This window comes from Carcharhinus amblyrhynchos, chromosome 4 (assembly GCF_965287045.1).
Source record: "Carcharhinus amblyrhynchos chromosome 4, sCarAmb.v2.hapA, whole genome shotgun sequence".
Taxonomy (NCBI): domain Eukaryota; kingdom Metazoa; phylum Chordata; class Chondrichthyes; order Carcharhiniformes; family Carcharhinidae; genus Carcharhinus; species Carcharhinus amblyrhynchos.
In genome coordinates, this window is record NC_137327.1 from 30,785,486 (window position 1) to 30,809,663 (window position 24,178).

Sequence of the window (24,178 nt, forward strand, 5' to 3'; positions counted from 1 at the left end):
TTACAGTTCTGCGGCGTATTCCAATGGAGACAAACCCAGTGAGTGTCTGGTGGTCCACATGATATGAGATATCCTGCACTGAATTCTGTAGCATATCTTCAAACACACACAGAGACATATTTGCTGATGAGATGTATGTATCTTTCATGCAAAGCAGGTTTGAGTCTGCAGGGAAATGGGTAGATTCTTTTGGATCAAATAGACTGAACGTTCTGAGTTTAATTAGCTTCCAAAGACTCATCGCAGCATCAGAGTTGGTGTTAAAACACTTTCTGTGCAGTTGATGATAATTGTTAAGCAGGAAAGCAAAAGAATGTTAAATCCTAAAAAATAAAGCTCAGATCAATGCCCCACCTTGTCGGCTTGGATCTTGTTTGTGTCTCGCATGGGGACCATATATTGGATTCAGTTGGATTTTGAATTTGGTTTTTGGATTTGGATTTGCCGGTCCATTCTGAGCATTGGTTTCGTAACTTTTGGAATGGAGTAAAAAAAAATTAAAGCAATACTACGGCTACTGGAAATCTGAAAATGTTGGAAATACAGTTCACTCTGTTTCTCTTCCCCACAGATGCTGTCAGACCTGTTGCATATTTTCATCGTTTTCGGTCCTTATTTGAAATTCTAATCTTCCTGTTCTGGAAAGCTGATTACCACTCTGATTCCTGAACTGGACGCTGTGACTTTTGTGTCATTCTGAAGCAGAAATGCATCATTGCAAAAGAAGCAGTGTCTGTTCTAAAATTGTATTCCAGGCGTCCTATGGGATTGCCAATTTGACATTAAATGAGGGGCAACGCTGGGCCATTGTGGCTTACCACGAGGAAATGGATTAAGACAGACCAAACACATTTGTACACAGACGGTAGAGATTTTCATCCTATTAGTCTCAGCGGTGAAAAGTCAATGGTTGCAACCAGTCTCCACATCATCCAATCTGAACGAAACGTTGCTGACAAAGGCCGTGGTTGTAGCAGCAAAGAGGATGATTATCCCTTTATCTCATCGGTATTCTAAGGAGACAGCAAACAATAAAAGTTACAGCAATGGGGAATTTGTTTAATTAAGACTGAGTTTGAGTGAGCATTCCATAGTGCAACATGTGTGTGCATCGGCATGTAAGTTGTGTGCTTAAGTGCATGTGCAGGGGATTTTGGAGAATGTGATTGACAGTCTTTATTAGAATGGTACAAACAGTGTAATTAGTTGCTGTCTATTCGCACGGTACAATAAATGGTGTTAAGCGATAGTGTAACTGCAATATTAGATAGGTAGCGTTGTGGATCACTTGTAATGGCACGTATTATATTGATTCGGCATGGTTTTCATGTCACACTGTAGTCACTCCTATAATTCCTGTTTAAAGCAACTGATCTGAGATAAATCATTTAACAGAAGTAGTGAGGCCACTTCAAGGAAGTAATACTAAATCTAGCACTGAAGCTAAGCATTTTGAAGTGCAAATGAAAGTTCCTTTCGAGACCTGGATCCCAAATAGAAACATTTTCCCCGGTAAGTAGGGGTTTCAAGCCCAAACTGCAGATATCTAACCATAGTGTAGACATGCTTTTACATCTTGTTATCCCTATTGTGGCTATGCCATTCTAACATTCCACTGTCATGACATCAGAATATCATAGGCAAAAAGAAGCAAGTTTCAGAACATCATCAGCTTAGCTTTATTGGAAATAAGTGAAATTGGCTTGCCAAATCTGTAGGAAACTCAAAAGAATTGAACTTGTTTGTTGTACACACTGTAACATAGTTTTATATTTATAGCAGTGTGCACCCAATCTATAGCTGTAATATTGTCTTTTGACATTGCTCTATTGTCTATTGACAGTAGTACTATTTTTAATAACTGTTATCAGTTGCATATCTCAAGGCCCAACATATGCTCACTTGAGTGGACAGCTGGCAATGGTGTATATGTAAGTATATATATCCAATATAAATATATGCAGTAAGTATATATAAGTATATATACACATATATAAACACAAAGCAAGTATATATTCAGTATATTTAGTCATTATGTAAGGAAGTGAATATAATCAGTATCTATATTCAGCAAGTACATTTACATAAGAATATATAGAGAATGTAAGTGTATATATTTCAGTATACACGTGTGCAACAGGCAAAATGTTCACTCTTTTGAACATTAAAATTAATGTGTCGGAAACTTTCAAGAAATACCTAAGATTAGTATTAGTAGAGAGTCATCACAAGCGTCTACTATTCACTAATTGTACTCTGTTGTGCATGAAGCTGTGTTCAAGAATATATGTAGAGTTATGCTTTGCCTGAGCAGATAATGATGCTAGCAGAGCAATATAACATTGCACTGCCCACTCACACTGTTCGGAAAGCAGGTCAAACTGATACCTACAGCATAAGTCTCCAATTACACTAGACTTTTCATAGATTGTATCCCTGCTGCAGATAATAACATTGTATAGTGTTTTCCTATTGCATTACATCAGAACATGAGACAGTTATACAAATAAATGAGTTAAATAAATTAGCTATCTTCATTGAAATAAATGGGCTGACAGACTAACATTGCAATCCCACAGGGAAAAATATTTGCATTTCTGTATAGTTTCTTATATCTAAAGACATGCAAGAAAATTAGCCGAAAATAATAAGACAAATATTTTTGTTTTTATGTATGGTTAGTTTATCTTCCTTTCAGAATTATGTGTTCATCCTCATACATGACTTCCACCATTACTGTTTTGTGGAAGACAGTATGATGACTACTTATAACACAATAATGATTATATCACCTTTACAGAACCCAGTGAAATTAGAATGGATTGATTTGGCACTGATTAGTTCTTAAAATACTTAAAATAAAGTATTTGTACTCCCACTCCTACTATTGGACATTGAAAGCATAACTACATACATTCTTGAACACAGATTCATGCACAACACTCAGAATACAATTAGTAATAGTAGACTCTTGCGATGACACTTTACCAACATTAATTCTAGATATTTCTTGGAAGCTTCCTAAACATTCATTTTAAAGTTTAAAAGAATGCACCTTTTGCATGTGTGTACCTGAATATATACACTTACATTGGATATATATGTATTTACATATCCATAGTTACTGACTAGAAAGACTGAATACATATACACTTGCATTGGATACATATACTTTCATATACATACTTACTTAATATATATACTGAATATAAACACTTATATTGGATATATATAGATATGAATATTGACAAAAACGGCAGAAGAATTTCAGAGGTGTGGACCTAAAACCAAATGGTTTGGGTGCCCCTTAGGAGTGGTTTATTGGCTTTAACATTGCGTAAAGTGAAGCCAAGTTTAAAATAAAGTGGTCAGACAGTCTCTTTGATACTTTATAAACTTACTCTGGTGTATTTTCAATGAAGATCATCCTGAATGTTAAAGTATAGCCACTGTGGGAGGAATACCACTGCAAATGCAGGGACAGCATAATTCAGAGCAGGGACATACTGCTGTGTAACATAATTTTTTCTAGCTGTACATCTCACACTTCAGAATGGTAGTTTAGTGCAACTATTGTCAGAATTAACAGATGAGGATAAACATAAAGGCCAAAACCAAATAAATGTAAAATGCTGACATACATAAATCTAGACTTTCTTAGAAAATAATGAGAAAAATCTAACATTTGCTTTCTTATGCATTTAAGTAACTTATGTGATTAAGTAAGGTGGGGGTAAAGTGTAATATAAACGGTTCAAAACTAATAATAAAAGAAGGGAGACCATTTGATCTGGTGAGTCTGCTCTTCCATTCAACATGCTCATGGCTGATATTCTAACTGAAGTCTACTACCCTGCACTATTTCCATATTCCTTGATTCACTTAGCATCTAAGAATCTATTGATCTGTGTCTCCAACATACTCAACAACTGAGCATCTACACCTCTCTCCAGGGTTGAGAATGCCAAACACCCACAAGTGTATGAGTGAAGATATTTCTCCTCACCTCAGTCCTAAGTGTCTAACCTCCTTTTCTTGGTTCTATGTTCACCAGCCAAGGAAAATATCTTCCCATCCATAACATTGATAGACGGCAAATGGAACAACTTTAAAGCTCTAATTTAGAGTAAGTTATTCTGATTCTTGGATATGATAATTAGCTATTAAACCCTGTAATGAATATTACTAGTGTGGTTTCCAACTATCCCTATCCGTCTCTTAACAGCACATGGTCTTTGAGGTACCGTTCTGAGCATGATACAAATTCTTCTTTTATTTCAGAATTTAATCTGGCATATCACATGAGCTATGAAGCACATTCTAAGGTTATAAGTAAAAAGTTTTTACTGTTGCTCACAAACACAGGCATTGCAATTTTGCTGTTTATAACAACAAAAATACCTCTGAATGAATTACAGACTCATAACTCCTTAGGCTATCCACCAGGGCAGCTATATATTTATTGCCTGTTTGCATTTTTAATGGATAGTTGAAGTTGTCTCCACTTGGTATAGCAAGAATGACTATTATAGTAAGGATCCTTTATTGAACAATCTTACATTCATTTCCAATCATTTATCATTAAAGAAAGTAAGATCTTGCTGATACAGTCTGCAAATCTACAGTTACTTCAGACAGCATTATGCATTTACTGAAGTTGATAATGTCATGCTGTTGAGCAGGAAGACATTTAATGTAAAACAATGAACATTACACAATGCAAGTGTTTTGATCTTTTCTTGCACCAAATAATTTAGATCAAATTTGTATAAGCAAATTGATCTTGGGTTCAGATTTTAGTTTGATTTCCTGGAAGACACATATGGCATATGCTTTTACATTAAAGGGTTGGCTTTAAGTGGGTTAGTATTATATAAATGATGTCAACATACAACAACAAAAGCTATTTATTGAAGTTTTCATCCAAATATATGACAAAACAGCCTGCTATTACATACAGTGCATATTTTCAAGAAATTATCTATAAGCATGTAAACATATTAAAACCATATATTTATAAAAGTAACATCAAATGTGCAACTTATTAAAACTGTTTAGTGTTTACAGCTTACCCCTATACAATTTATGCCACAACAGTTTATGTGCACAATCAATTCAAAATATTGATTTGGGTAAACAATCTCATTCTATACAACTAGGAAAAAGGAAACTACTTTTTAAGTCTTTTTTTTAATCACATAAGCTTGATGACTGGGACTGGATGTCTCAATCTTGTGTCACTGTCTTGGTATTTTGCCCAAGGACATAAGAATGTAGATATTCAGGTACCAAATGATAAAAGCAATAAGAATCAAAATTAATCTTTAAATTTTCTATCTATTTGCAAATTTAGAATTTGGTTATAACAATATACAGTAATGAAAAAAACAGCCATAAATTAAAATGTTACAATTGTGGTTGTAAAGTTTTACAGTTTGTTTTGTTACTGATTCATTGCCTGATCTCTGGCAACAGCATCATACATAAAATAAGGCAAAAAGGGAAATCACTTCAAAGATAATGCATTATTCAGTGATTAACATTGTCTAATGTATCCCAGCGTGAATAAATTTAGTCAAATTATTTTAACAAATCTTAATGAATATTATTTAATTTTTAATACTTTATCCAGCTGAATTCCCCAGTACTTTTTGGGTGTCTGTTTCCAACTGTTCTTGCTCTAAATTTGGGTTAATTGGCATTTTGATTTTGGTAGTGAGTCTAGCAACATTGCCAGCTAATTTCACACATGATTTGTATTCAGTCACAAGACAAAGAAGGCAAATACACTAAGTTTACTTGAAACCAATTGACAGAAGCTGGAAATGATCTTTATGTGTTATTATATTATCTGTAACAATATATTACTGATAGTAAATCAACATAATAAAAATAATAACTAATTTAGTGTAGATCTCTGCCTATATTCCTGCAATCAGTTCTCCGAGCCTACACAAAATACCCACAAGTTTCATCATTTCTTTCCATTTGATAGTTATCACTGAAACCAATTTATAAACTAGTAAGACTAAATGAATCTAATCTGCTACACACAGAGTTAACACTTTTTTGGCGGGGGCGGGGTAGGGGGATGTATAGATTAGCGGGGCGGTGCCCCAAACAAAATGTTCACTTTTACATGTTGATGCATACTGTTGCAACGTGGCGTCCTTTCAGTGTACAACACCATTTCTGTATTTGCGGGAATGCTTTGACAAACACACTTACCTGTTGCACGAATTGCTCCCTTTGAATTTGCTCTTCACAGTCTAATGGAGTTCTACGTTTTACGCAAGGTTACTAAATAACAACGAGTTGACACCAGCGTAGAGCTCTGAGTCATTGAGCCTCTCCACTGACTCAGTTGGCAATAGTATCTGATTCGGTCCTAAACGCTTATCAGCAGCCATCAGTCATTTTGAAATGCAGCGCCGGCCAAGTACTGCCATGGGATACTTATAACGCAGTAATTCACTCAAGGGGGTTTCTGATGTTATAATAAATCGCAAGACCAAAAGAAAAGTCGTTTCTGCAGTCACCAGAACCCCTGAGATCTAATTACAATTGCTCAACTTTATTTTCTGGAGAAGTTTACAGCTTGCTATCCGACTGTTGCCTTTTACGTGATCCGAAACCTGTGCTGGTGACATCCATTCCTACAAGTAACTGAGTTAAAATTATAATCAGTCGTATCAAAGAGTGTGTTACCACTTGCTCGGTAAAGTGAACACGTGGCGGATTGATTTAAAATCATACATACATTTACCTCGAGTGGCTGAATAATTATGTCAACAGTGAATATTCTCGCGGCTCTTCGAAGAATTCAGAATTATTCTCACAACATGACTGAGAATGTGTAAAATCAACCGGAGAAAGTTGCATTAAATATTCCTTCTTAGCCCCACAATGATTTGTTTACAGTACATAAAGATTACAATATTTACGCAGTGAATGTTGCCGATAGCAATAAACTGACCCATGTAACTTTCATCATGTCCTCACGTTCATCGCGGGAGTCACATTCAATTAAACAGATTGGCTAAAACTATCGCACACTGGACGCATCAGATCCAGAGCAACTCTGAATATTTAAACCGTTTGTGAAATACAGCATCCTAATAAGAAAAATAGTTTTGATAAACGGGAAGACTATTGTGCCAAAGCTGCTAACGACCGCGACCAATGGCAGTGAAATAATACGAAGGCAGGTGAGTGATGAGTTGTCAACGCATTGTAGTCTATCAGCCCATTGAGATTGATTCGCACAGAACCAAGTCCGGTTAGAAAGAGCAAGATACCTCCTAACTATATAAACGAGTTGTCCCAATGACGACTGAGTCGCTCAGTGAATCGTAGGGAAATGCAGGCACCTCGAATCTAACTGTCGGTCAGATGCATTTCCAAATAATGGAGTCAACTTGTTGTTGTTAGACTGCATGGAACTGGACATCCCAATGAGTAAAACTCAAATGTTTGGAATCGAAGTGTTACAATGGGGAGGGAAACCCTGTAAGATTTATCCAATCAACATGAAGTCCATATGATTCAACTTGAAATCCACCAATATATCCGTACGAAAAACATTGTATTTTAATGAATTATTCTGTTTATAATTTGAATGCATGCACTTCATTTTCTTGTTTTCAGTTTTCTCTCCTGAAGGCACTTATCTAATTTTGGAGCCAAGTTCCCGCCACCTGCCCGCAGTTATTACCACATCAAATCTGGACCCTATCAACGGACAGGACCGAGATAGCTCCTAGTATATCCACACTCTGCACAGATCATTGGATAACAATCAGATGGAGAGACACCAACTGATGCGCTTTCTCTGCCCGTCACAGAGGCGTTTGAGGTCGACCGTCCCCGCCCTCCCTCTGCCTTCCAGCTGTGGAGTGCATCATACTTTCCACTTTTACAGGGATATAATTATAGGTTTCTTCCACCCAAAGCTTCTATGAAATACCAAAGCTTCAAAGAATCTCTCAAGCTCAACATATGTGTGGGCATTTTAAAAAGTTGGTTACATTGTGAAGATAATTGGAGAAAACCTTGTCATTATGAGTCTGTAATATTGCTGACATGTTATTGAAGCTTTTATTCTTGCACTCAACAGGATAAACACCAGAATGTCAAAATTCACACTATCACAATGATTTTTGAAAGTGAAAAGAATGGGGTGATATACTTTGGACGGAGTAATTTGACAAGAATGAGTTCAATGAATGATAGGATACTAGCAAGTCCTGTGGAACAAAGGGACCTTGGTGTGTTTATCCATAGATCTCTGAAAGTAGAAGGGCATGTTAGTAGGGTGATGAAAAAGGCATATGGGACACTTGCCTTTATCGATCAAGGCATAGATTACAAAAGTAGGTAAGTCATATTGGAGCTGTATAGAACTTTGGTGAGGTTACAGCGAGAATACTGTGTGCAGTTCTGGTCGCCACATTATCGGAAGGATGTGATTACACTGGAGGGGCTGCAGAAGAGATTCACCTGAATGCTGCCTGGGATGGAAGATTTAAGTCATGAAGCAAGATTGGATAGGCTTGGGTTGCTTTCGTTGGAGCAGAAAAGATTGAGGGGCGACCTGATTGAAGTATACAAGATGATGAGACGTGGACAGAGTGGATAAGGAGCAGCTAGCTATTCTGCTTAGTTGAAGGGTCAGTCATGATGGGATATAGGTTCAAGGTGAGGGGCAGGAAGTTTAAGGGGAATGTGAGGAAAGATGTTTTTACTCAGAGGGTGGTGATGGCCTTGAATGCGTTGCCTGGCTGGGTGGTGGAGGCAGGATGCCTCACATCCTTTAAAAAGTATTTGGATAAGCACTTAGCGCATCATAACATTGGCCAAATGATGTCAGATGGAATTCAGGTATTTCTAATGTAGTGGTGTAGACTCAGTGGGCTGAAGGGCCTCTTCTGCATTGTATGATTCCATGATTTGTACCACAGAGAAAAGGGTGCTTTTTGGCTCTGGTTGACCAAGGTTTTCATGATGTGGGTATGCCGGCGTTGGACTGGTGTAAGCACAGTAAAAAGTCTGACAACACCAGGTTTTAGTCCAACCTATTTATTTGATAATATACTCACAAGCTTTCGAGGGGACTGCCTCTTCGTCAGGTGAATGGAGAGTTCTGGCCTCAGACAGAGCATATAAAGCACAGACAGTTTCGAGATTACTGATTAAAATGCGAATCCTTACACCTAACCTGCTGTTCAAGACCTGAAGTGGCCGACAATGTGTGTGGAAGGAGCACTGATCACAGGTTACAGAGATGTGTATTGTCTCCAGACAGTACAGTAAGTGAGGTTTTGCAAACCCAGGCAAGTCACGGGGGTTACAGATAGTGCGACATGAACCCAAGATCCCTGTTGAGACCGTCCTCATGTGTGCGGAACTTGGCTATCAGTCTCTGTTCAGCGACTCTGCGCTGTCGTGTGTCGTGAAGGCCGCCTTGGAGAATGCTTACCCGAAGGTCAGAGGCTGAATGCCCGTGATGACATGCCGGATGACATGCCGGATCATCGACACGGATACCATCATCACACGTGAGAATACCATCCACCAGGTACATGGTAAATACTCTTGCAACTCGGCCAACATTGTCTACCTGATACGTTGCAAGAAAGGATGTCCCGAAGCATGGTACATTGGGGAGACCATGCAGACGCTACGACAACGGATGAATGAACATCGCTCGACAGTCACCAGGCAAGACTGTTCCCTTCCTGTTGGCGAACACTTCAGTGGTCACGGGCATTCAGCCTCTGACCTTCGGGTAAGCATTCTCCAAGGCGGCCTTCACGACACACGACAGCGCAGAGTCGCTGAACAGAGACTGATAGCCAAGTTCCGCACACATGAGGACGGTCTCAACAGGGATCTTGGGTTCATGTCGCACTATCTGTAACCCCCGTGACTTGCCTGGGTTTGCAAAACCTCACTTACTGTACTGTCTGGAGACAATACACATCTCTTTAAACTGTGATCAGTGCTCCTTCCACTCACATTATCAGCCACTTCAGGTCTTGAACAGCAGGTTAGGTGTAAGGATTCGCATTTTAATCAGTAATCTCGAAACTGTCTGTGCTTTATATGCTCTGTCTGAGGCCAGAACTCTCCATTCACCTGACAAAGAGGCAGTCCCCTCGAAAGCTTGTGAGTATATTATCAAATAAATAGGTTGGACTAAAACCTGGTGTTGTCAGACTTTTTACTGACCAAGGTTTTGCCATGGAGAAAATAATGAGGAATTATCAGATCCTTCATCTCCCAGGTAATTCAGAAAAGGTGCAAGGTTTAAACAGCTCCTAAATATGAATGTATGTCACCAGTGTAAATGAGCTAGATTACAAGCTTGATTGGTTATTAGAGTAAACATTAGCACACCAAGGATTGTTTAGCAAGTACTGCCCAAAGGTGGAACCATATCTAACAGTAGCCATTTTGTTTTGGGTTTTGTAAATGCAGTCTGTTTTCTGACTATTATGAACAGCCGAGGGAACACACTTCCTGTTGCTTTCTCCATGGCAACATATAGTTGACTTTCAGTAGTATTCAAGTTTTGTACTACCAAGTGATTACTTTTGTAATATATTTTCCTCCCACAGTCCAAAAGATATGCTGGTTAGGTGCATTGGCCATGCTAAATTCTTCCTCAGTGTACCCGCAAAGGTGCTGGAGTGTAACAACTAGGGGATTTTCACAGTAACGTCATTGCAGTGTTAACGTAAGCATGCTTGTGACACTAATTAAATAAATATATATGTTGGATACATTTTATTGTGCCTTAACCAACCACATTTGACCTGTGCAAGTTTGCAGTGTCCTTGAGGCCATAAACACTAATAAGAAAACATTACAATTTGCCTCGCTGTGATCCACAGTGAAATGACTGCCCTGATTCCCTTTCCAATGAATTCCATCCACCATAGCTTTGCTCAGTTAGTCTGTCTGTGTATCTTTGTAATGGAGTCTACTGATTTATTGTCATCAGTAAACTTGGATGTACAATGCTTTGTTCGTTCATTCAAGTTAAGATAACCCAGTTCAGGTGGGCACTATAAAATAAATGGCAGAACCATCAAGAGCACACACACACACACACACACACACACACAGATCTGGCAGTACAGATCCACAAATCCTTAAAAGTGGCAGCACAGGTGGAAAAGGTAGTGAAGAAAGCATATAGCATGCATGCATTCATTGGACAGGACATTGAGTATAAGAGTTAGCAAATGATGTTACAGTTGTATAAAACGTTGGTTAGGCCACATTTGGAATACTGTGTCCAATTCTGGTAACCACACTATCAGATGAACGTGGAGGCTTTGGCAAGAGTATAGAAAAGGTTTACCAGGATGTTGCCTGCTATGGAGGGTATTAGCTATGAGGAGAGATTGAAAAAACTGGGATTGCTCTCTCTGGAAATATGTAAGCTGAGGGGCAACCTGGTAGAAGTTTATAAAATTATGAGAGGTATAAATAGGGTAAACAGTTGGAAGCTTTTTCCCAGGGCAGAAATGGCAATTACAAATGGCCTCAAGGACACTGCAAACTTGCACAGGTCAAATGTGGTTGGTTAAGGCACAATAAAATATATCCAACATATATGTTTATTTAATTAGTGTCACAAGTATGCTTACGTTAACACTACAATGACGTTACTGTGAAAATCCCCTAGTCGTTACACTCCAGCACCTTTGCGGGTGCACATTCAAGATAAGGGGGGAAATGTTCAGTGGAGATGTGTGGGGGATGTTTTTATACAGAGGGTGGTGGAGGCCTGGAGCGCATTGCCAAGTGAGGTGGTTGAGGCAGTTATGTTAGCCACAATTAAGACTTATCTTGATAGGCATACGTACAAACAGAGAGATATAAGTGGTTGGTCTAGATAAGACAATGTGATCGGCACATGCTGGAAGGGCCAAAGGGCCTGTTCCTGTGCTATACTGTTCTTCGTTCTTATTAACGTATAGGATGAAAAACTGAGACCCCAGTACAGATCCCTGGAGAACCCCACTCTTGTTGCATGTTGTCAGAAAATGTCCCTTTTATCCCTAAGTTATGTCTTTCACCTCTCAACCAATTACCAGCCTATTCCACTAGGATACTGCCATTTCTGTAAGTTCCAATTTTTGCTAATAATCTCTTGTGGAGAATCATACAAACTATCTGCTGGAAGGTCATACAGATAAATGTATTGATAGTTATCAATTTGAATCATTTGAACTTCATGTTAATTGAATAAATACCCCATGATTTGACTTCCCATTGTCCTACTTTGATTCCAAATATTTTCCTGAGATTTGCTCATTGAGATGGCCAGTTTCATATATTTTTGCAGAAAACAAGTTCCTTAAAGTTGACTTCATCATTTGGAAATGCAATTTTTCTATTCATCATTCTCATGACTTTGGAGAAAAGATCAACTCAATTAGTTTAATTGGCTTACCCTTCACAAATCCATGCTGAAATTCTTTGATCTGCCCCCACCCCTTGGATGGGATTTTACAGTCTCACTCATCCTGAAACTGTAAAATCCTATCCAAGGTTAACAGATTTCCATGGTTTGCCCCTCACCTGCTCTGATTCCTGTGGCGGGCATGGTCGTAAAATTCCAGCCCTTAAATTGCACTTTTTTTCTCTGATGACAGTTTCCAATAACCTCTCCACATGATGTTAAACTGAAATGACAGTAGTTTCTTGGTTTCTCTCTTCTTGCCTTTCTCAATAATTGCATCATACTTTAAAATTTCCAAATCCAAAGAACAATAATTCATCTGGAATTTTCTGAACTAATCTGTTTACTTCCATCAGCCTCTAAAGATTTACCTTAGGTCCCATTATTTTCTCCATTACTATTTTATTCCCTATATTCAATCCAATCTATTAAATTTGCTTTTTGTGTTCATTATATTGATGGTATTTTATTTTCATCCTTCACTACAAAAATGGATATGAACTATTCCTTTAATGAGCCTGCCTTTACATTATTGGTCATGAATAATCTCACCTTATTCTATCTTTAATGCAACCGCATTCTCCTTTATTATCCCTTGAAATATTTCTCATAATTCTTTTGTAGCACCCGTTGATACTGACTTTTAAACATTTGTTGATCATTGCTTCTTACCTGTATAAACGGTTCCTTTGGAAGTTTTAAAAATATTTCATGGGATGTGGGTGTCACTGGTAAGGCTGGTATTTGTTGCCCCTCCCTCATTACCCTTGAACTGAGTTGCTTGCTAGGCCATTTCAGAAGACAGTTAAGGATCAACCACAATACTGCAGATCTTTTTTGATTTGATTTATTATTGTCACATGTATTGGTTTACAGTGTATTGTTTCTTACGCACTATACAGATAAAGCATTCCATTTATAGAGAAGCAAAGGAGAGAGTGCAGAATGTTGTGTTACAGTCATAGCTAAGGATAAAGACATATCAACTTAATGTGAGGTAAATCCATTCAAAATTCTGTTGGCAGCAGGGAAGAAGCTGTTTTTGAGTCATAAATAGATCAGACCAGGTAAGGGTGCCAATTTCCTCCCAAAAGAATATTAGTGAATCAGATGATTTTTTACGACAAAGTCAACATTGGTTGATATGATCATCATTACTGAGACTAGTTTTCAATTATAGGTTTTTAAAAATTAACTGAATGTACATTCCATCAGCTGCCATGGTGGGAGTCAAACCCATTTCCTCACAGTGTTAGCCTGGGCCTCAGGATTACCAGGCCAATTATATTACAACTAAACCACTGTCTCCTTAATAATGGCTTTGCATCAAAATATGAAAATACTTAGCAGCCTTGGTACCTGGAATTTCAAGGATGGTTCATAAGGGAAATGGAATTATCACATACTGTGGCATGAAGTTGGGTTAAAGCGTGTTACTCAAGACAGTGTTCAGAAAAGATCTAGTTTGCACATAGTTAATGTTATACCAGCTCAGAGAGGTTCATTGTAACAATGAGAGCAAAAAGCATGGGTATCTTCATCTTTCAGTGCATACCCCCTTTAACTTAATAAATACAAAATTAAGCAGTATATAAACTGACTTTGAGTACATTTTTACTGTTCTATCAAAGCGAGGTCATTCATTACTTTGAAAAAGATGCATCCAGGGTATCTGAAAATGATAATCCTTTCTTTCTTTGAATCTTCATAAAATATTTATTTTGATGAAGAGGAAAGATAACATTAATGTTATTTACTTATATAACATGATTTCCTGTAATACAAAGATGACTCTTCCTTTGAGCTTTTCCCTTGCCTCAAAGGCATGATTTCTACTTCCCTATGTCCCACAGCTGTGCAGCTAAAGTTAGGAACTTGGAGGTCTTGCTATATTCAGGCAGATTGAAAATTCAGCACCAACACACAATCAGAAAACAGATTCATATACAAATTCTTTAAGGTACTGTCATGCTCAGTCATGGCATGTCATATTCCTAACTTTTAAGATACATATTTCATCCAATGTGGCCTCTGAAATGAACCTTTTCTTTTTGAAATGAACGATGTGCTGCTGCAAAGAAGATCAGCTGACCTGGTGTGTGACTAGGCAATGGCCTAGTGGTATTATTGCTAGACTATTAATCCAGAAACTCGGCTAATGCTCTAGGATCTAGGTTCGAATCCCACAATGGCGGAATTTGAATTCAATAAAAAAAATCTGGAATTAAGAATCTACTGATTACCTTGAAACTATTGTCGTATGTCAGAGAAACCTATCTGGTTTACTCATGCCCTTTAGGGAAGGAAATCTGCCATCCTTACCTGGTCTGGTCTACATGTGACTCTAAAGCCACAGCAATGCTGTTCACTCTCAACTGCCCTCGGGCAACTAGGGTTGGCAACAAATGCGAGTCAGTCAGCGATGCCCATTTCCCATGAATGAATAAAATAAAAACTGACTCACTGTCTAAGGGAGAGATGAGGATGCATTCCAGATGAAAAGACATCAACCACAGTGTGAGACCATCAAAAGACATTCCCAAATTCAATGGGCCTTAATTGAAACAAAAAGGTGATCATCTTGTTGTTCATCCATCTTCATTGATGAGGACCTCGACACCATTAGTCATTTTGAGGCTGGTTGCGGTGTGTCCGAAGATGACTGATCAGGCCAATTCGAGCATGGACTGTCCTGGCACATATTGGACAGACTTGTGTAGACACTGTAGTTGTTGCACTAGTGGCTCTGGACTTGCGCAGCTCATAGTTAAGTTGTGCTTCAGCAATACACCTTGCTTCATAAGCTTGACAGCCTTTGTGGATGAGACAGTATCAGGTAGCATTTCCCAGATGGTCGTGTCTATGTCAAGCGACTTCAGGGAGGCCTTGAGTGTGTCTTTGAAATGTTTCTTCTGCCTTCCATGCGAGCGTCTTCCAGCAGAGAGTTCCCCAAAAAGGAGCTGCTTGTGTATGTGCTCGTCTGACATACAGATGACATGACCTGCCCACCGGGTCTGCGCTCTCATCAGCAGTGTGGGGACTGATGGTAGACTTGCTCAAAAGAGAACTTCAGTGTCTGGTACTTTGTCTTGCCATCTGATGTGTAATATTCTGTGAAGACAAGTCATGTGGAAATGATTGAGCTGTCTTGCAAGCCTTCGATACACAGTCCACATTTCACAGGCATACAGGAGGATAGTGAGTACCACGGCGCTGTAGACCTTCAGTTTTGTTGCTGGGCTGATTCCTCAATGTTCCTGCACAGTGGAGCACAGTCTACTGAAAGCAGAACTTGCCTTTGCTATTCTGCAGTTAACTTCTGTATCAATAGTCACTGTTTTGGAGAGGGTGCTGCCAAGATAAGTGAACTGGTCCACTGCCTGTGGTTTCTGCCCTTTGATTGTGATTATGGGTTCTGTGTACGGTGCATGAGGAGCAGGCTGGTGCATGACTTCGGTCTATTTAATGTTGATGGTGAGTCCAAAGTTGTCACAAGCCATGGAAAATTTGTCCACACTGACTTGGATCTTTGGCTCTGAGCCAACATACACGGCACAGTCATCGGCAAAGAGGAAATCTCTCAGAACAGTGTCCTTCACTTTGGTAATACCTTGAAGTCTCCTCAGGTTGAAGAGTTTCCCATCCACTCTGTATTTGAGGCTGATTCCAGCAACACTGTCCTGGAAGGCATCATTCAGCATGGCAGTAAACATCATGCTGAACAGTGTGGGTGCGAGCACACAGCCCTGTTTGATGCCAGTGGTGACTGGGAATGTCTCAGAGGATTCTCCGCCATCCAGTAGTCTGGCCATCATGCCATCATGGAACTGGCGTACCATCTGAATGAATTTGGGGGGGCAGCTGAACTTTGACATGATCCTCCACAGGCCTTGTCGGCTTACAGTGTCGAAGGCTGTTGCGAGGTCAACAAAGGTTGTGTAGAACTTGCGATTCTGCTCCTGACACTTCTCCTGAAGTTGGCGCGAAGCAAAAATCATGTCAATAGTCCCGCAACTTTTGTGGAAGCAGGCACAGCTCCAGATGAGTGACCAGGCGATTTAGCAGGACTCTTGCGAGGGTTTTTCCTGTAATGGAGAGCAGTGAGATTCCCCAGTGGTTGTCGCGTACTTGCCGATTGCCCTTCCTCTTGTAGAGGTGAACGACGGAACCATCTTTAAGTTCCTGAGGAATGGATCCTTGCTTCCAGAAGGACTGGAACAACTCGGTGAGCTTCTCAATAAGTACAGCAGCTTTGTAGATCTCTGTGGGTATGGCATCTGCCCCTGGGGCTTTGCTACTGGCTTTCGTGACTTCAGCTACTACTGGTGAGTCACCCATGGCACTGCTGATATCAACCTGGGGAATCCTGGGTATTGCCTCATCGTTAATAAATGACGGTCAGTTGAGGATGGCTTCAAGGTGTTCAGCCCATCTCTGTAGGACCTGAGCCCTCCCTGTAATGAGAGTTGTACCATCTGTACTCAGGAGGGGAACCCTTGAGAGATTGAGATCCAAAGAGAGTGTTAAGGGCTTCATAGAATCATTTCAGGTCGTTTCTGTCAGCGTATCCCTGTATTTCATCTGCCTTGGTGCTCAGCCAGGCGTCCTGCATTTTACATAGTTTATTCTGGACTGTCCTGTGAGCACTGGTAACAGCGTTTTTCTTGGCAGCTGATAATGGGTCATTCTGACAGGCCCAATGAAGACAGTGCTTTTCAACAAGTAGAGTCTGTATCTCCTCATCATTCTCATCGAACCAAGCTTGTGGGTAGAGGGCTCGAGCATCTTCAGTGCAGATGTATGGACAACATCCCTGAACATTCCCAGTCATCCTCAGCTCTGCCTGCGAGGTGTAGGTCAGCAAGTCTTCAGCCAGTGCTGAAGCTATGCTGGGGTTCTTTGGCTTGGCCACATTGGCTCTTTCCATAACCTTGCTTCCTTGTAGTCGCCTCTCGGGTCTAATGCGGAGCCTGTGATCTGTCCAGCAGTCAGCACCACACATGACCTTGGTCACTCTGATATCCTACCTGTTTTGTTTCCTGACAATGACATAGTTGATAAGATGCCAATGCTTAGAGCGAGGGTGCATCCAAGAGTTCTTGTTACGGATAGGCAGATGGAAGGTTGTGTTGGAGATGAGGAGGTCGTATGCTGCACAGGTCTTCAGTAAGAGCAGGCCATTACTGTTACACTTGCCCACTCCATGCCTCCCAATGACTCCCTGCCAGATTGCAGAGTCATACCCTACTCTTGCATTGAAATTGCCAAGCAAGATCAGCTTGTCAGTACTGCTCACTGCTGATAGTAAGGCATCTAGTTCTTCATATAAGTTGTCTTTCATCTCATCTGGGTTATTCATTGTGGGGGCATTGGCGCTGATCAGGGTGGCTTGACTTCTGTCCTGGAGCGGAAGTTGTAATGTCATAAGCCGGTCGTTCATACCCTTGGGTAGACTAGCAAGTTTCTGGACAAGGTGACTTCCAATGGTGAATCCAACTCAAGCATCATGACGCTCATCGCTGCCGTGACCACTCCAGGTAAAAGTGTATCCACCTTCAGTTTCAGTCAACAAGGCAAGACGAGTTTCACTCAGGGCTGCAATGTCAATGTTGTATCTTGCAAGCTCTCTGGCAACTAAGGCTGTTCTTCTATCTGGTCTGTATGCTGTAGGGTTGTCCAAAAGCGTGCGCACGTTCCAAGTGCCAATGGTAAGCGGTGTCACCTTGTGTTTTGATTTTGTTTGCTCGACCTCCACCAGCCGCAGTAAACTGGCCAGGGTGTAGTGAAGCAGGCAATGTTTAGGGCACCTTTTCTAGCCCCTTCCTCATTTTATGGAGGTGAGCAGTGCGTTCCTGAAGAGGATTGCTCAGTCGCTCAGGTAGGCGCTGAGTTTCACTGCTGCTTCCGTCAGCAGAAAACAACCATTAGACCTGAGCTGCCAGTGTGCAGGTCCGTGACTACAGCTCCCAGTGTATCTGAACCTGCTACTTTGTCGCTCGTCCATCATCACAGGACTTCTAAGGTTGAACAGGACACTGATGATGATGATAATGGTGTCAAGGCTAGCACTTGATTTGGATTAAAGTGAGGGAGAGTTAGCAGCATCAGCCTCACTCTCTCTTCCCAATTCCCATCTAGATCCAGTGGCAAGACAAGAGTCAAAATGGCTGGAGGTGGGACTAGGCGCAGTGGGTGACCAGGACGTCTTCTGTGTCTTGTCCTGCTCTTCGCATTCCGCAAGCTTGCAGAAACCACCTTCTTGACCGTTGGACCTTCCATTGTTCTCATCCGCTCAATCCGCTGGACTCTGTCTTCATATGCTGGGATAGACAACTCCCTATCTCACTGAGGGTCGAGGCCTGGCTGGTTTAGCCGGCTTGTCAAAACCGTTGCCCGGGGTGTGGCTGCTATCGCATGCAAATAACTACGGGGAGCCACAGGTGAGAACGGAGTGCCACGTGGGGACAAAGAGTGGACAAACCGCCCTGAAAGGACGCAACATGTTCCCCCACCAAAGGTACTACCCTTCCCTGACACCCCATACATGTCCATTGTCTTAACACCCTCAAGAATGCCTTCAAAGGAAGAGATGGTAACATACTGGCAATGTCGCTGGACTATAATTCAGAGGCTGCTGTTCTGGGGACATTGTTTCAGATCCTAGCATGGTAGTTGGTGGAATGCAAATTCAATTAACTAAACTTGGAATTGAAAACTCATCTTACTAATAACCACCTTGAAACTATCATCAATTGTTGTTATAACAAAAACCCTCTGGTTCAATTTGCTTCCCTCTAGAAAAGGATATTTGCCCTTCTCCTTACCTGGTCTACCAGACTCACAACAATGTAGTTGACTCTTAACTGACCTCTGAAAAAGCCTAGCAAGCTATTCAGTTCTTGGGTGATTAAGAATGGGCAGCATCTCTTGTCAGCAATGCCCACATCCTGTTAAATAACTTTAAAAAAATCCATGTCAGGATGTGGCTAACCATATTTGGAAAAGGAACTGCAGCTGTGAACAGTCACATGGTAAGGCAGCCATGTGTGTCCCTTTGTAATTTGTAAATGCAGACTACAGCAAGTAAGACACAACAGCAGCAGAAAGAGTTGCTTTTCCTGAGGAACCAGAGGCTGTAACATCACAAGTCTCAAAGCCTGTTACTTCTCAGATCCACCAATACTTAAACTGACACCCTGGTAAAGAGACTACAAGCAACAAACCTTGGTATCTGCTGAAAATCCATCCCCTCGAGAGGATCCTGGAATAACCTCAATAGTTGAATTCACCTAAACTATCCTTCAGGAGTGAAGACGTCTTTTTCATATTGGCCTGCAACATTGATTTGCCAGAACAGAACAATCACGTGAATTATGCTCTGTGGAGCCTAGTTCAAACCCCACCATTGTAGATGGTGGCATTAGAATTCAATAAAAATCTCTAATTAAAAGTCTCTAATGACCTAGTAAACATTGCTGTAAAATCCTTGTTCACTAATGTCCTTGAGGAAAGAAAATCTGCTGTGTTTACCTGGTCTGGCCTACAGACCGACAGCAATATGTCTGACTTTCATCTGCCCTCTGAAATTGCCTTGCAAACCATTTAGTTCAAGGTCAATTAGGAATGAAAACCCACTTCCCTTGGAAAGAATAAAAAACAGCGTCCTCTGAAAAGCGTACTGATTATCAACAATTGGGAAGAGACTAGGGATTGCCACAAATATGTCTCAGCCTGTTTATCAGAGTACAATAGTGATAGTTATTATTAACAATTTCTCCTGCAATGGAGAACAGCTAGTTTCTTTTAGCATTATTTAATAAGTAGCATGCAAAAGCATGAAGACTCCTAGCTTACAAACTTCCAAATGTTTCTACACCATGTTAGCCGTCTGCATGCGAGTAATACAAACGCCTTCAGGTCTGCCAAGAAATCCACAAGTCCTTGGGACAAAGAAAACAAACTGTCCTATGCTTCATTTTTAGGAAATCTTTATCTTATGTGGAAACGCCCAAAATTTTCCATTCTAAAGAAATTAACACTATTTGTAAAATAATCGATAATGAATATCAACATGAAGTGTTTAGATATGTAGAGGAGATTTTTCTTCTAGCCATACAAATAATCCTCCAATCTCTCTTGTGGAGATGGAAGTGCATTGCCAAAAAAAGCCTATGTATCAATTTTTGCCCTGTCAAAGATTTTAAAATATTTTAAAAATCAGCTATTCGTATATATCCCATCCATGGAATTCAAATGGCACTATTTCACTGTGCTACTGGAAGTATTGTCATCAAATGAAATGATGTTGGAGATCGCTGCAACAGTCCAACTGGAAACTATTTTCTTCCCTTACCTATTAGAAGGCACAGAATGGTCATGTCACATGGCATGTCTGTGATCCTTCAGTGTAAATTCATAACTCAACAATATATCTGCAACACGTGAAGTCTTTTTAAGCAACATTTAATTTTCAGAAAGGATTATTAGAAAGTTAGGATTATACCAAGTTATTTAAGGAATATTAGGTAACTAATTAGTTGGCAAGCAATAATCACTAAGTTAATATTGTGTTCAAGGATTACAATAATTTTTGTAAAAGTTGTAGGGAAAAAAAATTCTCTTGCAACAGCATGAATGCTATTTCCAATGCAAACAATACCAAAGCTATGTTTGCACTAGGGAGCAAAAGTTTTATTTTCACTCCCAGCACCAGCTGCAATTATTAATTATGTGTAAAGTAACTGACCTCACAATCTCAGAATATTTGCAATGTGATACCAGTTATTTTGAAACTTTGCAGTTGGGGGGGAGGTGAAATTGGAATGTAGGTCAAACAACCATCCCCCTTCTTCTGTGCATACATTTATTATAGAAAAGCTTAAGCACTCTATCATTATTCTCTTCAGAACCTACCTAACACCTTTCTAACCACTTGCTGCGTAGTGAGGTTTCTTATGAATGAACTTGCAGGGCTGTGCAATAAGATATTGCAGAAGAAGAGGAAGATTTACTCCACTGTATCCTTGCAAAGGTATGTACCTCATACTTTCTTTCAGCTACTGATTGTGGATTTCATGGTATCATGAACACGTGACTCAAGTGAATTTGCCTACAGGAGCTATCTGTTAGTCCAGGTACTCCACAAAATAATGATGGCATTGTCAACTGCTGTAGGATGCATGCATTTCTGGTGCATATTGAAACTAATTAGATAACGTGGCATAGATAGCCATATATAAACAATAAGTTCATTGAATGGAATCCTTCCCATTTGCAAAGCCTATATTGGCCAAAGAAACCCATAGGAACCATTAATGAGGTTTGTACTTTTGGGAATCACACACTCCAAAAAAGGTAGACAACTCCTCCTTGTTACTGTTTCTTTCACTCCAAAATTAAAAGTTGGTCATTCGGCTAACCTGACATAAGCAGCAGTGACTGAAGTTTGGTTGATCTTGTGACTAGTCTCTGAGGCAGTGCAATTGGAGCCAGTTGCATAGAAGTTGAAAGTGGTGGTGACCTTCATGGCAGTAGAAAGAGCTATCCTTGTCCAAGCATGTTTAGCCGATGAGAACTCAGGACTAAACAAAGCCCTGAAACTGATGTCAGATTTCTTGGTCAGCCTCCCACCAACCCACCATGATTTTGATAGAAGAACTGCAGAAACCTTGGAGAAATGGCACAGAGTTTATGTGGGGTTTCCTTGGGATCCTCCATTGATGCAATGACAGCCAAGTGGATGAACCCCCAGAGACATGCATCACCCAACGGAGGTCTTGAAAGTAGTTCTCCTCAAATATGTTCAATTAACTGTGGCAGAGGTGTGATAGTTGGACCAGACTGGGACAGATGCATGTTGTCTTCCTGTTCTCTGAAGGCAAGAGGAATTCCCAGGAAACTACCAAGCTACTAATGGAGTCTACTTAAATATAAAATTGAAGTTCCCATAACTGTAGTGGATAAAATCTTAGGCTGGGATTTTGTGCTTTTGTTCGCGATGGGTGTCATGATGGGGTGGGAGTGGAAAATATTGGGAGAAGGCTCAAAATTGGTATTACATCATCACAAGAGCAGGTCAGGATTGTGAACTTCAGCTGTCAATGGTGACCCATGTTTCCTGCTGTTGCACATTGTGAAAATCATTTCAGTACATTTACATCTCATTATGATGCCTGCTTGCTGGAATCATCCCACCAAGCTGCATTATCCAGGTACATTGGTATGCAATTAGGACAATGTATTTCACAATAGTACAGAAATGACTCGCACTGGGCAACCTGCACTTCACTTGTCACATTGCGATTAGTTTACACTCCATGCAAGTTTTTGGTAAAATATCGTTCAGGACCAATAATATTTTATTTAAAGCATGCAAGTTTTGAGGTTCAAAGGATTTGCAAATAGAATAAAGTTGTAAGACTCCACAGGTTTTGAATAAGCAAAAATAAACTTTATTATACAAGATAAGAAAGAAAAAACTATTTACAATATTCACTTTATACTCCAAGTATGAGGTACATGTGAATTAACAAACCAATTATGGGCAGCATGGTGGCACAGTGATTAGCACAGCTGCCTCACAGCTCCAGGGGCCTGGGTTCGATTCCTGGCTTGGGTCTCTGTCTGTGTAGAGTTTGCACATTCTCCCCACGTCTGCATGGATTTCCTTCAGGTGCTCTGGTTTCCTGTCACATTCTGAAAGACATGCTGGTTAGGTGCATTGACCTGAACAGGCACCAGTGTGTGGCGACTAGCGGAATTTCATAGTAACTTCATTGCAGTGTTAATGTAAGCCTTACTTGTGACTACTAAATAAACTTTACTTTACTATGGTCAAAGACACCACATTACACAATAAATGGCAAGTGCGACCAAGACAAAGTCCATGAATTTCACAACAACCCACCCAGACATCAATAATACTAGTCAACCAAACTCATTGAAACTCTGCCTATCTAATGACGGACTCCAGTCATCACGTTCAAAGATTTACCTTGGAATTCACTCCTGAAACACTACCAAACCTCTCCCACCCACACCGATCCCCATCAATACTGTAATGGACTTACAGCACATGGATTGTTACAATTCAAGAAGACAGAATCATCACCGCTTTCTCAAGGGCAATTAGGGATGGATAATAAATGTGAACCTGGTCAGTAACACTCACTTCCCCAATATGAGTGGCTGATTGAAAGTAAATGTTAGAACTGAGATAGTGAGGTATGGCAAAGGTTGAAAATGCTGCAGAGATGGAAGTAAACAGTTTAAGTTGTGGTTAGTATTTGGGTTTTGAAATTCAATTCTGGCTTGGTACAACCACAGAATTCATAGGGCCTAAGTAAGGGATGAGGGATGTATTCAGTGACAGGAAAGTGGAGTTTCTGATTCAGGTGAAAAATAGTTTGTTCTTGCCAGTATCTAGTTGGAGGAATTTATTGTCAGTCAGGCAATGACAACATAGAGGAGGTAAAAACTTAAATTATAAATCAGTGCACAAAAATGGTTGCTGGTAAGTTGGAACACATTTTACAGCCTGCCCAATGCAGTTGCAATTGAAATAATGTGAAATGGGCTGTCAGTTCAGCATTGCTGTACAATGAAGGTTAATATCACTCCAGAATGTTTTAATGATGGAAAAATAAGGAAGAGCAAAGGGAAGAATGCAAGGTTTTTTTAGGAACATAAACAAATTTCCCTAGC

The 24,178-nt window shown here is 40.2% G+C and overlaps 1 pseudogene; it reads right to left on the reverse strand.

Moving 5' to 3' along the window:
• The window catches only part of LOC145342109 (uncharacterized), a 62,701-nt pseudogene extending 42,980 nt beyond the window's left edge, over window positions 1-19,721 (reverse strand).
• Between the last annotated feature and the right edge of the window lie 4,457 nt (window positions 19,722-24,178).